Below are 12,773 nucleotides of genomic sequence, written 5' to 3'. Positions count from 1 at the left end.
ACGCTTATTCTGAATATTATGGATTGTATTTTGCTCTTTTTAATGTTATACTACGCTTTTATGATTTTAATCTGAAAATCGAATAAAGCTTGTTTTGAATTTGAATTTGATAATCTCTACAAAAATAGTAGTGTAATCACAAGAAACAGGAGGGAATTCTCTAATCCTTATTATTTGTACTTGACCTTATTTTAAAAATAACGTTCATTAAAGTATAATTTTATCATTATCAAAAATGGCTCAACAGAACTTCACAATAAGCTCCCCTCACAGTTTTTGGGTTTCTAGCAGTGAACCAGATATGGCGTGGTCTGAATGGAAAGAATATTTTGATAATTACATAGCTGCAATGGATGGAAAAAAAAAATGTCTGCAGACCAAAAGAAGAGAATAATATTGTTATCACTTGGTCCAAAAGGGTTGAAAACTTACAATAGAATGCCTAAAACAGCTGTCACTGGTGACGCAAATGCATATTTAGTTGCATTAAGTGACTTAGACAAATATTTCACACCCAAAGTTTGCCTTGGGGTTACAAGGTATACATTTTTCCAACGCAAGCAGCTGAAAGGTGAAACAGTTGATGATTTTGTCGCAGAACTCAAAAAATTGGCATTAGACTGTAAGTTTGGTGATAACCATGACGACTTTATAAGAGATCAGGTAGTGATGCATAGCAACAACAGTGACATACAAGATCGTCTTTGGATTTATGGGGATTCTCCTCTAATTAAAGTGGTCAATTTGGTGCGCAAAGCTGAAATGTCAGGGAGATGTGCAAATGAAGTACAGCAACCGGATCAAGGGCGGACAGAAGTTTGCAAAGTTATCCATAAGAAAAATGATAAAGGAAAAAAATATGATCAAAAACGGAAAACAAATAATTCAGAATGGAAACAAAGTATTTCAGATTGGAAATGTTACCGTTGCGGTAGCAAAGATCATTTTGCACACAGTAAATTATGTCCAGCACTCAAACAAAAATGCATGAACTGTGGGTTAATCGTGCATTTTGTGAAAAGCTGTCGCAGGAAGAAAAATGTGTGCATGATACTAGGAGCTCTACTAGCAGCATTGAGAATGAAGATTGATGGGAATTCATCAAGTGTCCTAAATCTTTAAGAAAGAAGATTGGTGTTAAGTATTGATGAGAGTAACACTAAAGGGAAACCTGAATGCAATATGTGTATTAGTGGAGTGGTCATTAGAATCTATGCAGATTCTGGCTCACCATTCACAATTGTTAATGAAAAAGTATGGAAAAGTAAGTTTAAAGAAAGAAATTGGTGAATATTAGTCTCCACCTGATATAAATCCAGAGAGCTTCACTGGTGAAAGTATTGACATGATTGGATACAGGTGGTTATCATTTGAAGTTAAAGGTAAATGTACAAGGGGAAAGTTGTACGTGGCTAAAAAAGGTCCATCGGTGTTTGGATGGAAGGACCAAGGGAACTTGCATATCAATTTGGGTCCAAATAGTTCTGAGAAACTTCTGATTATCGATCAAATTGCTTCAATTGGGAATGAAATGCAAGGTAAATTTCGTAAAGTATTTAAAGAAACCTTAGGCATATTAAAAGGATTTGAATACAAGATCATACTGAAAGATGATGCAGTCCCCAAAATACACAAAATGAGAATGATACCTAATATGCTACGTGATGAGGTAGAGAAAGAACTTAAAAAATTGACAGAGTTGGATGTAATAGAACCAGTGGAATACTCTGATTGGATTTCTCCGGTCGTGGTAGCAAGACAAAGCAATTGAAAAATCAGTTTGTGTGCAGACTTACGCCATGTAAAAAATAACATACTGGTTGTTAGACCTGACATCATTGGCGTGAGTCTCCCATTTTTGACGGATTGCCTCCTCTGTTTTGATATGTTTTTGCTGGATTTATGCTTTGGGCACTGTGCCACTGCTAATCAGTGCCACAGTGCAATTGTTCCCTTTGTTAAATTGATGTACTGATTGGTTATTCCACAATTTGGTTGTTTGATTTACTGTCAGCCCCCAGTACAGTGCACCATGTGTGCCCAGGGCTTGTAGATCAAATACTGCTGGTGGGCTTGCAGCACTGGTTGTGCCACCCACAGAAGCAGCTTGTAAAATGTGTCTCAGGCCTGCCATTACAAGGCCTGTGTGCAGTCTAGCGCTGCCATGTCGACTTGGCCTAGTGCACCCACTTGCCAGTCCCTAAGCCTTCCCTTTGCTTCATATTAGACACCCCTATGGTAGGCCCGAGGGCAGTGTGCATTGTAAATATAAGGTAGGACATGCTCTGATGTGTGTAGCATGTTCTAATAGTGAATTACAGCCAATTTCGTTTTTTACTATTGAAGGCTACCTGTTCTCATAAGCCAGAATGGGCAGTTAAGATTGTTAGATTCTTATAATCCTGACTCAGGGAACATGGTAGAAATTCGACTTTAGTATGCCTGAACTCAGAATAATAAAATACATATTTTAGTAAAGTTTATTTTAATATCCTGTGTTTGCAAATACCACTTTTAGAAAGCAGGTATTTGCTTGCCTAACCATTTGAGCCTGCCTCTGCTGGTTTGTGTATTCTTTGTCTGGGTTTGTGTGTGACAGGGCTGGGGAAATTCCAGGAGACAGTCTGGGACAGCCCAGTGGTGAATAGAGAGATTTACATCCAGATGGGAGGGGGAGAGTGCACCTGGGACCTGAATAGGGCTGGGCCTTCCCTCTACAATGCTGGCTCCACCCCCTGTGGCTTGACTGATGTCTCCGTCCTGCACAGTGAAAGGAGAAGAGGAATCCTGTTAACAGAGTGCTCCAGAGCTGTATCTTCCCTCCCCTGTGCTGGCTTCACCTCCTGTGGGGCGTCTGATGTATCTGCCCTGCACAGTGAAAGGAAGAGAAGAGTCATGTCAACAAAGTGCCCAGGAACTGGTTTGAACTAAGCAGAGGCCTCTCTGCCTTCAGAGAACAAAGGATTTTGGGGTATAAATATTGGGACCCAGTCCCACAGACTTTAGATCACTTCTGGAACAAGAAACCTTTCTGCCAAGGAGAAGAACCAAGGAAGCTGCAGGAGTTGGACTGCCCCTCTGCCAGTGTGCTGTTTGCTGGGTTGGCCTGCAGTGGTTGCTTCAATACAAGAAGAAGGGACTTTGTAAGGACTTTCATCTACAGAATATTCTCCAAGGGCTTGAACTGTGCTTGCCTCCTGCTGAAGTCGCAGGGCCTAAAGACTTCACCTCCAGCTCCCTCCTGAATTTCCTTGCTGGGAATTCTGACTCCAGTCACTTGCGTGCCGCTGGGAGCTGGAAGTGCGACGCATCGAGAAAAAGTGTGTCGTCGCCGCAGCTGAAATCATCGCAACGCCGGAGAACCAAAGCTTCGCTGCATCTCCCTGGAAGCGTGTGTTCATCGAAGCTGCCTGCTGTCGCATCGCCGGAAAAGCGTGACGCCATTGAGAGAGTCGCCATCGCATCGCCGGAGAAGCGCGTTGCAGGGCCTGTCGCGGCTCCAAAATACAGAGTCGCCGCAAGGCTGCCAGGGCGTCATCGCATCGTCATCGCATCGCCGCATCAAGGGCGCCATCTTCTCGCATCGCAACTGGATCATCGCATCGCACGCAGGCTGAGAATCTACGCATCACCTCTGCACCGGTAAGGCTCACGACGAGTCCCCTACTCTGCGCAAGCATTGAGGAAGGACGCAACCGTTCCCCCGGGCCACGGATACGACGCATCTCAACTTCTGCGAGTCCTTTTGTTCACTTTGCGTTACACATCCAGGTACTTTGTTGAGAACTTTGTCGCATCTAGCATCAACTTGAACTAAGAGACTTTAATCACCTTTTAAGTAATCTTAAGTGTAGTATTGTAGATTTTTGTCGTTTGTGGTCTTGTGTTAAGTCTATATAAAGAATACTTATTTTTATAAAACCTGTGTTGTGTCCATCTGTAGTGTTATCACTGTATTATTGTGTATATTCACAAATGCTTAACACACTGCCTCTGAGATAAGCCTGTCTGCTTGTGCCAAGCTACCAAGGGGGTGAGCAGGGGTTATTAAGGAGTGTAATCCCCTTATCCTGACTTAGAAGTAAGGGTCCCTATTTGTACAAAGGTGAATACCATTGCCAACTAGAGACCCCCAGATCTAACACTGGTTGATCGATGTCTTCTACCAAAAATAATAGAAATGGTATCATGTCTCAAAGGTGCATCTTGGTTTTCAACTATTGATCTTTCTAAAGGATACCATCAGATCCTTTTGTCAAAGAAGTCTGGGAAAATTACTGCGTTTATAACACCTTTTGGATGTTTTCAGTACAAGCGGATGCCGTTCGGATTAGCATCCGCAGCGGCTGTATTCCAAAGACTTATGTACAATCTGTTTGGCAAGGAAAATGGGGTGTCGTTCTTCCAAGACGATATTTTAGTTTATGGGAATGACAGCAACCAACATGATGAAAGACTACAAATGGTTTTAGGCATCTTTGAAAGTAATGGATTAACTGCTGACTTGAGCAAATGTAAATTTAGAGAAAGAAATGTTTCATACTTAGGGTATGTTATCTCATTTGGGGTAAACCAGTAATTTTACGAACCGATCACAAACCACTAGTCAAACTACTTTCCACAGAGGGGATCTCTACTGCTTCAGCACGGTTGGCACGCTTATGTATTCGAATAAAAGACTATACTTATAAGATAATTTACGATCCGGGGAAGGACAACTTAATTGCGGATTTTCTGTCACATTTGCCTAATACCTTGGAGACATGTGAGGATGATCCTTGGAGTAACCTTAAGGTTGCATTGGTACACAATTCAGGCCCATCTGCAATCAAGCATAGAGATTGGTTAGATGAACATTCTAAAGATAAGAATTTATTAGTAGTGAATTATATGTCTAATGGGTGGCCAAAGAAAGAGTCATTCACAATGGTATGCAAAGCATTTTGGGATGTGAGATCTGAATTGTCCTTTGAAGATACCATTATTTACAGAGGATGTAAAATAATTCCTCCTGTTGGAATTAGAGTGGCTGTTTTCCAGTTATGTCACAAAGGTCATTTCGGGGTGGTTAGAACAAAAAATATAGTGAAGGAATCATTTTTGTGGCCAACTATTGATCAGGATGTGGAAAAATTTGTTTATGAGTGTGCAATTTGTGCAAATTCAGATAAAACCTTACGTACTCTTAAACCCGCGATGTCGAAGGTTAGTATTCCTAATCAACCTTGGCAAGACATTGCAATTGATATAATGGGACCTATTGGTGAATTTCAAGAATATGTAACTGTTTTGATGACATATTCACCAAGTGGCCTATTGTTGATATTGTGAACAAGGCGGACACAAACTCAGTTTTAGAATTTTTAGATCAGGCATTTATTTCAGAATGTATACCAATCACTCTTTTGAGTGACAATGGTGTGTAGTTCACTTCCTTAGCTGCTAAGGAATATCTTGAAAGGATAGGTTTGAAACATAAGACCACTGCTCTATATAACCCTAGTGGAAATGGAACCCTGGAGAGGTTCAATAGAGTATTGAAGGGAGTAATTCAAGGAGCAGTATCAAACAATGGTGATTGGAGGTTAGCTGTAAAGAAAGCTGTTTGTGCATACAGAATCACCAATAATGACATAGCCGGCTTATCTCTCTTTTCAATGATGCGTGGAAGATCTCCTAGATGTAAGTTTAACCCTGCATGGTTAAAAGAGTGTTCAACCTTAGAATGGTCAGCGGAAGAAGTCAAGAGCGAAAAGTATTGGGGAGAAATATCGTTCTAGAGAACGTAATTCTCATAACAAGGTTTCTGACATTCACATTAAAGTTGGATCCTCGGTGAGGATAAAAAAACCTATGAAGGTCTGTACAGGTATAAGTAAATTTTATGAACCAATTAGAATTATTGAAATTTTAAACAATGCTATCCGTGTTGAGAATGGAAAGGTGTGGAATTTGAAAAGAGTAGTATTGTGTAAGGGGAATATTATCGGAAAAGGTAAACCTAATGTTACCATTGACCCCCTTTGGTCTAATTACATCAATGTACCTTGTCATAATCGTGAAATTGTACCTGAAATTAATGGTGATGAGAGTAGTGAACAAGATGCAAGTGAGGACACTAGGAATTGTAGAAATGCTTCAAGTGGGAAATATGCAAGGAAAAGGAATTTACCATTATGGCTAAAGGATTTTGTCATGAATTGAAAAGTATATATATATATATTTATTTTTTTATTTCCTTGTTAAGCTAAGGGAGGGGGTAGGTGTTAGCTTTTATTAATTCATTTTCTTTTCACAGGTTTATTTATTACTGATCAAATGTTTAATGTTATATATAGGTCTATTTATTACTGATCACATGTTTAATGTTATATACAGATATATTATTATAGATCAAATGTTATATGTATTTTTATTATATAAAGAGAGGGGATGTGTTGTGTTCTTATCTTGTGTTTATTTGGTTAATGGAATTAGAACTGTGCTTTGGTGTTCGATGTTCTGTTCTGCTTCAGCCAGTACTGTAGCTGCTGCTGGAGAGGACGGACCTCTTTCTTGCTTATACCATTAAATAAGCTTTTCACTCATAATTGCTTCCTGGATTTATTTATACAACATGCACTCAAATGTTCAGTGAAGTTGGTGATGTAGGGCAAATATAAGTTACAAAGATGTCCATAATCCACACAAACCAAAAGATGGAAGAGTGATCATTTTACATGAACAAAATGTGGTCTGATAATATATTTTCATACCAAGGTGACCCACAAGTGACAAGTTAAAGGACTACCATAATAACATAGAATGTAGAGACCATCTGAATTCCTGCTGTAAACAAATGTGTTAAACCCTTTGGTCCTTATCCAGTCAAATGCCCTTTAAGTAATATACAGTTAATGTATGCATCTTTATTAGCAGTAACGTCAAAAAATGACAATATGAAGGGTAAGACAAAAGTCAAGTCGAACCAGCTGCCCAAAATATCAAGATAATAAGCATAAAAAATAAAAGCAATATTTTAAGATTCATGAATCCATTCAAATTGCCTAACTGAACTTGTTCCACTAAGAAACAGCAATTCATAAATAACTGGGAAAATTACTAGGATTCTACGTCAGCACCAGAGGCTTTATATTATGCTTTTCCTTCTTCACGTATTTGGCTCAGCAGCCTACACACATATAACAATAAAACAAGCATTGGCAATGCCAATTGGTCTCGGCATATTAATGAGCTTAGTGGTGTAGTTGCTATTATAACTATATTAATATACTGTGATTAGTATCAGATGAATAAGTTAGCAGGTTAGCAATGACTTCAGAAGTAGCAGAATAGTAATGCAGCAGTTTTACTAGTAAAGCAGTAAGCATGAGCAATAGAGTAGTGATAGCAGTTAAGCTACCAGGAGAGCAGTGATAAAAGTTAGCAAGAGAGCATTAATAGTAGTGTTAGTAAAACAGCAGTGATGGTAGAGTGAGGAGTACAACAGTAACAGAAGTGTGAGTAGGGCAGCAGTAACAGAAGTGCCAGGAACAGCAAAGACAGCAGTAGGCACTTACAGCAGTATTAGCACTTAACAGGATAGCAGTAACAGCAATAAAGGAGAAGAACAGAATGGCAGCAGAAGAGCAGTAATAGGGGTGTGGGTAGCTTTGTGACAGCAGCATTAGTACATTAGTAGTAACAGTATAATTCGTAAAAAAAAGTAGTAAGAGCAGTAGCATAACATTGGTGACAGTAGTATGAGAAGCAAGAGTAATCACAGCAGTGACTGCAGAGCTAAGAGGATACCAGTGATAAACTCCAAACCAAGCAGTAGGCACAAGATCGGCAGCGGTTCAAATCGATCAATAACCTCGATCAATAACCTCAATCAATAACGCACTTCCAAAGCCGTTTTTGACGTATTTTACACTTTACCAAACAGAAAAAATATATATTTTGTTTACTTCAAAGGTGAGACCTATTGCATTTTCAATGCTTGTTTAAGGCATACTTTGAATTTGTTTTTAGTTCATCTTTGCGCGGGCTGCTGACATTTATTTAAAGGTATGGCAGGTTTAATAAAATATAAAAATGCAGTGTGCTGGTGTTTTTGTGGTGCTTGGGTCACTTACCTTGGCACTGCTCCATACCTTGATGGCTTGGGGAATTGCGTTTCAGTGGGATCCATCTTTTTGATCCTCTGTGTGGCTTTTTGTTGTTTTTCCGTTTATTTGAGACAATAGATATTGAAATAAAAGATGTAGTTTGTATAGAAAGCTTGCCACCCCCAGGAGAAAAGAAAGACAAAACAAGCATCACGGGGCACCCCACTATCCTGCAGTGAGCTGGATGTTGAGGGAGTTGTGTCACACTTCTGCTGCCATAGTGAGGCGGAGCCCTGTGCCATGCCATCCCTGGTGGCAGCTGCCCCAACTGAGACCCAGTGCCCGAGTGTGCAGCGAAAGGAAGTATTTGCGTGAGGGCAAATACTGGGACAGGCGGATTCTGCAGAGCCACGTACCTAATTCTGGTAAATGGAAGCCTGAACCCTAGCGGGGTCCACAGGACATTCACTGGACTCACCTCTAACCCTGGGCGGCAGCCAGGGCCCGGTGAGTGTCACTGCTCCGCCCTTTAGCCTGGATTTTGATTGACGTCAGGAGAACGGGGACGGAGTCCTGCTATAGGTCTGACCTATCAAAAGAGGAAGCCCACAGCATTGACGCGGTCACCCTCGAGCCCAGAAGGTTGCACAGCAAACCTATCAGCATGGCAGTAACCAGCTTGTGCATTCCATTTGACGAGTGATCAGTTCAGGAGAGCAGTGCCAAACCCTGCTTTCATACTTAACACTCGGTGGGTTCATTACTACAGAGACTGACTCACCTTCAATGAGGCTACCATTCGAGTATCTGGTTGAGGTCATCAGTGTCAGACTGAAACTTCCGACAGTCAGGCACCACCAGATGGGCCACTTGAAAGGCCAGTTTATTTACCTCCTTTTTTCGTGCCACAGGCCCTTGCAGGGACAATAACACTTACTTCACATGCCCCTTCACGCTGGCCCATCTGGGAGAGCTGGAACGCCTGGAATTCCCGTTGAAATACTAAGAAGCAGACAATGGAGCACTTTGGTGTAATCGGCTTCATTGCCCCTTAATTCACTGCGATACCACTGGGACCACGAGCTTGATCGTCCTTGCACAGACATAGAGAGGCAAACCATCCTGGCCCTGGTGTCCCACAATGCACAATACAATAATACAATACTACATGATGGGGCGGAGCTTACCGGCAACCAAGATGGCCGGATAAGCCCAGAGGTTCGTGGTTGCAAACTATCCTTTATAATCCTGCACTAGCCTGATTTACAGATGCTATAACTGGCACCCCTGCGCTGGTGAAGAGCCGAGGTTCGAGGCGAACTCACTCCGGCAGCACATCGTTACCGGTACCTGGAGCTTGGACGCACGTCGGAGCGGCGAAGCTGAAGGCCGGAAAGCCGCCGGCCTCGAGTGCGTAGCTGCCCTACGCGACGTCACAGTACGTGCGTCTGAGGAGAGACGCTGCACCTTGGGACGTTCTGAGAGAGACCCTCGAACTCGACTAGGCAACAAGTATCGGCCCGGAACAACCTGCGAGGCGGCCCTGAACTGCGCCTAAGATCTACAGTGCGCTGGGATTCGGGGAGACGGCCCGGACAAACTGAATTTGCCGAGGAGACGGCGCAGACGACCCACGAAGCGGCGGCCATCGCCAAAGAGCCGAGAGGTGCCCTGCAATAGAGGTGTGTGAAGAGTGGCTGTGCCCTCAAGAAGGAAAGCGAGCGCTACTTGGCCAGCTCGACGACAGTCAGTGAGAGAAAGAAGTGGCGTTGATGCGCATGTGGGGCCCACATAGGGAGAGACCGGCCCAGTGACCATATCCCCGGCGCAGTGAGGTTGATGTGCTAGCAGTAGGAGGAGTACTATGTCCTGCTGAACTGGGTGACAGACGGACACGAGCGACCCCACTCCAAACGTGGCGGCGCGCATGGATGGGCCCAGGCCGGGCTACAAGCAGTGTAACGAGGCTTTGAACTGCCCTTAGCCGGTGGGGACCACCCCGAGGGCCAAACCACAGACGACGACTCACCCCAGGTGATACATTGGGGGGTGTGACACACTGCAAGACCCGCAAGGCCTTAAGGTCAGTTAGAGGAGCCACTGACTTGGAAAGGGGAGCTCTGGGACTCTTCCCGGAACTACATCGGAATTATAGCGAAAAGAGGGGCCCAGCAGACGAGGCCTCGGCGGTTTCATGACGCGCGAGCACGTTGACTATCCCGGTGCCTATACTGCACAGCGACACACACAAGGCTTTGCACCATCAGGAGCTACACGCGATTGGGGACTAACCGGAGCATAGCACGCACTCTCTGCCACAGTGCTAGTCACGGAGTCGGGGCTCAGCAAGATGGGTAGAGGAGATAAAACCCAGACAAAAATCTCCTTCAATCAGAGACGCTCGAAGTCGCAAGAAGCTGCGAATTCAGACAAGGTGGCCATGCAGGAAGGCGAAGAAGCGGCAGCAGGCTCGGATTTAAAGAATATGCTAATAGCTATGGAGAAGGGCCTCCAGAACAGCATGACAGCCCTGGGCTCGAAAATAGACGCCCTCACTTATAGGATGGACAGGATGGCGGAACGGATCGATAAACACGCAGAAAGGTTGAACATGTCCGAGAGAAGGTTGACGGAAGTTGAGGAGGCGCAAACGGAACTGGATACGGATCACAAAAGCTCATGCAGGTCTCGTCGCTGCAACCTGAGAATAACGGGCCTGCCGGAGACAACGCAAACAGGGAACATGGAGAGTTTCATAGAAAAATTGCTTACCACCTTGCTGGGGGAAGAGTCTTTTTCCCAGATGTTTGTTGTAAAGTGCGCCCACCGCTCCCTGGGTCTGCGCCCACGCCCGGGGGCCCCACCACGTCCAATCATTGCCAAACTGCTCAACTATAGGGACAGAGATGTAGCACTACGCGTGGCCAGAGATAAGAAATCTTTGCAGTTTGAGGGTTCGGAAATATCTCTGTATCCTGATTTCACCGCCAGAGTGCAGGAGGCTTGTAAGCACTTTGCCCCATACAAACATCAACTTAGGGACCTGGGCCTGGACTAGGCGATGCTGTACCCTGCAAAATTAAGAGTCAACAGACAGGGGCAATCCCACCTGTTCACCGATCCTCGAGCCCTACAACAAGCTCTAAAGAACTGGTCGAGGGATCATCGCAGAGACACCTTGGAGCCGAGGGAAGACGCCAACGTGAACAGCCAACTGGAGGAGCAGGAGTAATGGACTTCGAAATGGTTGCACCATACGGCGGTAAGACGCAAGGGCTGCGTTTAGTTAGGAGCCATTCCCTGAGAGCCAGTTGTACTGATGGTGTCATAATTTGGGGCGCTGTCCCCAGGACACGAGTGGGACTGCAGTGAAGGACTTGGACTTACCGAGTGACTTAGGGTGATACTGGTTCGGGGCGCGCCCTGCTTGCAACAGCGCGGAACTATTCCCATGGGATTGTGCTCTGCTTACTGATCTGTAGAACGATAGTGTTAATACCAGTGCGGGGGAATGAACTGAGGGATATCCTGTCCCTAGTAACGATTGCCTGGCTAGGCAATACCTTTCGCCTCCAGGGCGGCTAGTGCATACTATAATCCACAACGGGTAGCAAGCAGAATGGCTCCAGTGTAGGCCACTGTTGCACTATTTGCTGGTGGCATCACAACCTCGCCCCCCGCGCGCAATGCTACCACATGACTCCTTGGAGTTGTTTTTTAGAAAGTTAAGAGTGGGAAAGAGAGGGAGGGAGGGTGGGAAGGGGCTCTGCAAGGCCAAATTGGGGGAGGTCTCCTGTGAGTTGGGGGAGGGGATGTTTTGTTGTTCTTTACACAAGTTGAAGGGGGGGTTCATGTTGTTCCACTGTGTGCGCACACTGCCCACCCTGGGCTTACGAAATATTTTACCACACAAGCTACACATACATAAGAGAAATTTCATCCACAACCGAGTTGACTGCACATGATCCGTCTGCTGTGCTCAGAGCACTCACATGGAATGTCCGGGGCCTCAATGATCACCGCAAACTCCCGAGGGTGTAAAGCTACTTACAGCGGCAACGGGTTGACCTGGCCTTTCTGCAGGAGACCCACCTTCCACTCACAAGCAAGATGCTACTCAGTAGGGGATTGGTGGGTAATTCTACAGCGGCAGGCTTTACTACACACTCCAGGGGCGTGCTGACATGGGTCAACCCGAGATCGAAACTGACACTGTCACCTCTGAAGGCAGACCAGGAGGGTAGATTTGTGATATCCCACTGCAAAGGGATGGGGATGGATCTATGTGGTCATTAATGTTTATGGCCCGAACTATGACTCCCCGGACTTCTATCAAAATCTAGCGAGTGTTACACACACTTATCCCACTACGCAGATACTATGGGGGGAGACTTCAATTTGGTGCTTAACTCGGCACTAGATAGGTCAGATGACCCACCGCGCAAGCCCTCAGCAGCTGCGCAAACGCTTTTAACGGAACCCCCTAGATTGGATCTGGAAGATGTATGGAGGGGCAGGCACACAACACAGGGAGGTTACACACACAATTCTGCCTACCATGACATTCACACCAGAATTGACTATTGGCTGGTGTCTTCCTCCATGATGGGACGTATTAAGGATTGTGTGGTCCTGACTCGCACGCTGTCGGATCACTCCCCGCTCCTGTTGGTATTAGTGGCT

General features: G+C 44.6%; 1 protein-coding gene and 1 long non-coding RNA gene across 3 annotated transcripts in view; one reads left to right on the top strand and one right to left on the bottom strand.

The window, feature by feature from the left end:
* Positions 1-12,773, bottom strand: part of DMRTB1 (DMRT like family B with proline rich C-terminal 1) — a 575,348-nt gene that overhangs the window by 374,069 nt on the left and 188,506 nt on the right. The gene's annotated exons all lie outside the window — the stretch shown is intronic.
* The window catches only part of LOC144799220 (uncharacterized), a 323,273-nt gene continuing 319,966 nt past the window's right edge, over positions 9,467-12,773 (top strand). Inside the window, exon 1 of the long non-coding RNA XR_013603778.1 lies at positions 9,467-9,772. This is a non-coding gene — a long non-coding RNA (uncharacterized LOC144799220). The remainder of the gene's footprint in view (positions 9,773-12,773) is intronic.

The sequence above is a fragment of the Lissotriton helveticus genome, chromosome 1_2, assembly GCF_964261635.1.
Source record: "Lissotriton helveticus chromosome 1_2, aLisHel1.1, whole genome shotgun sequence".
Taxonomy (NCBI): Eukaryota; Metazoa; Chordata; class Amphibia; order Caudata; family Salamandridae; genus Lissotriton; species Lissotriton helveticus.
This window is presented reverse-complemented; position numbering and strand designations above follow the sequence as displayed.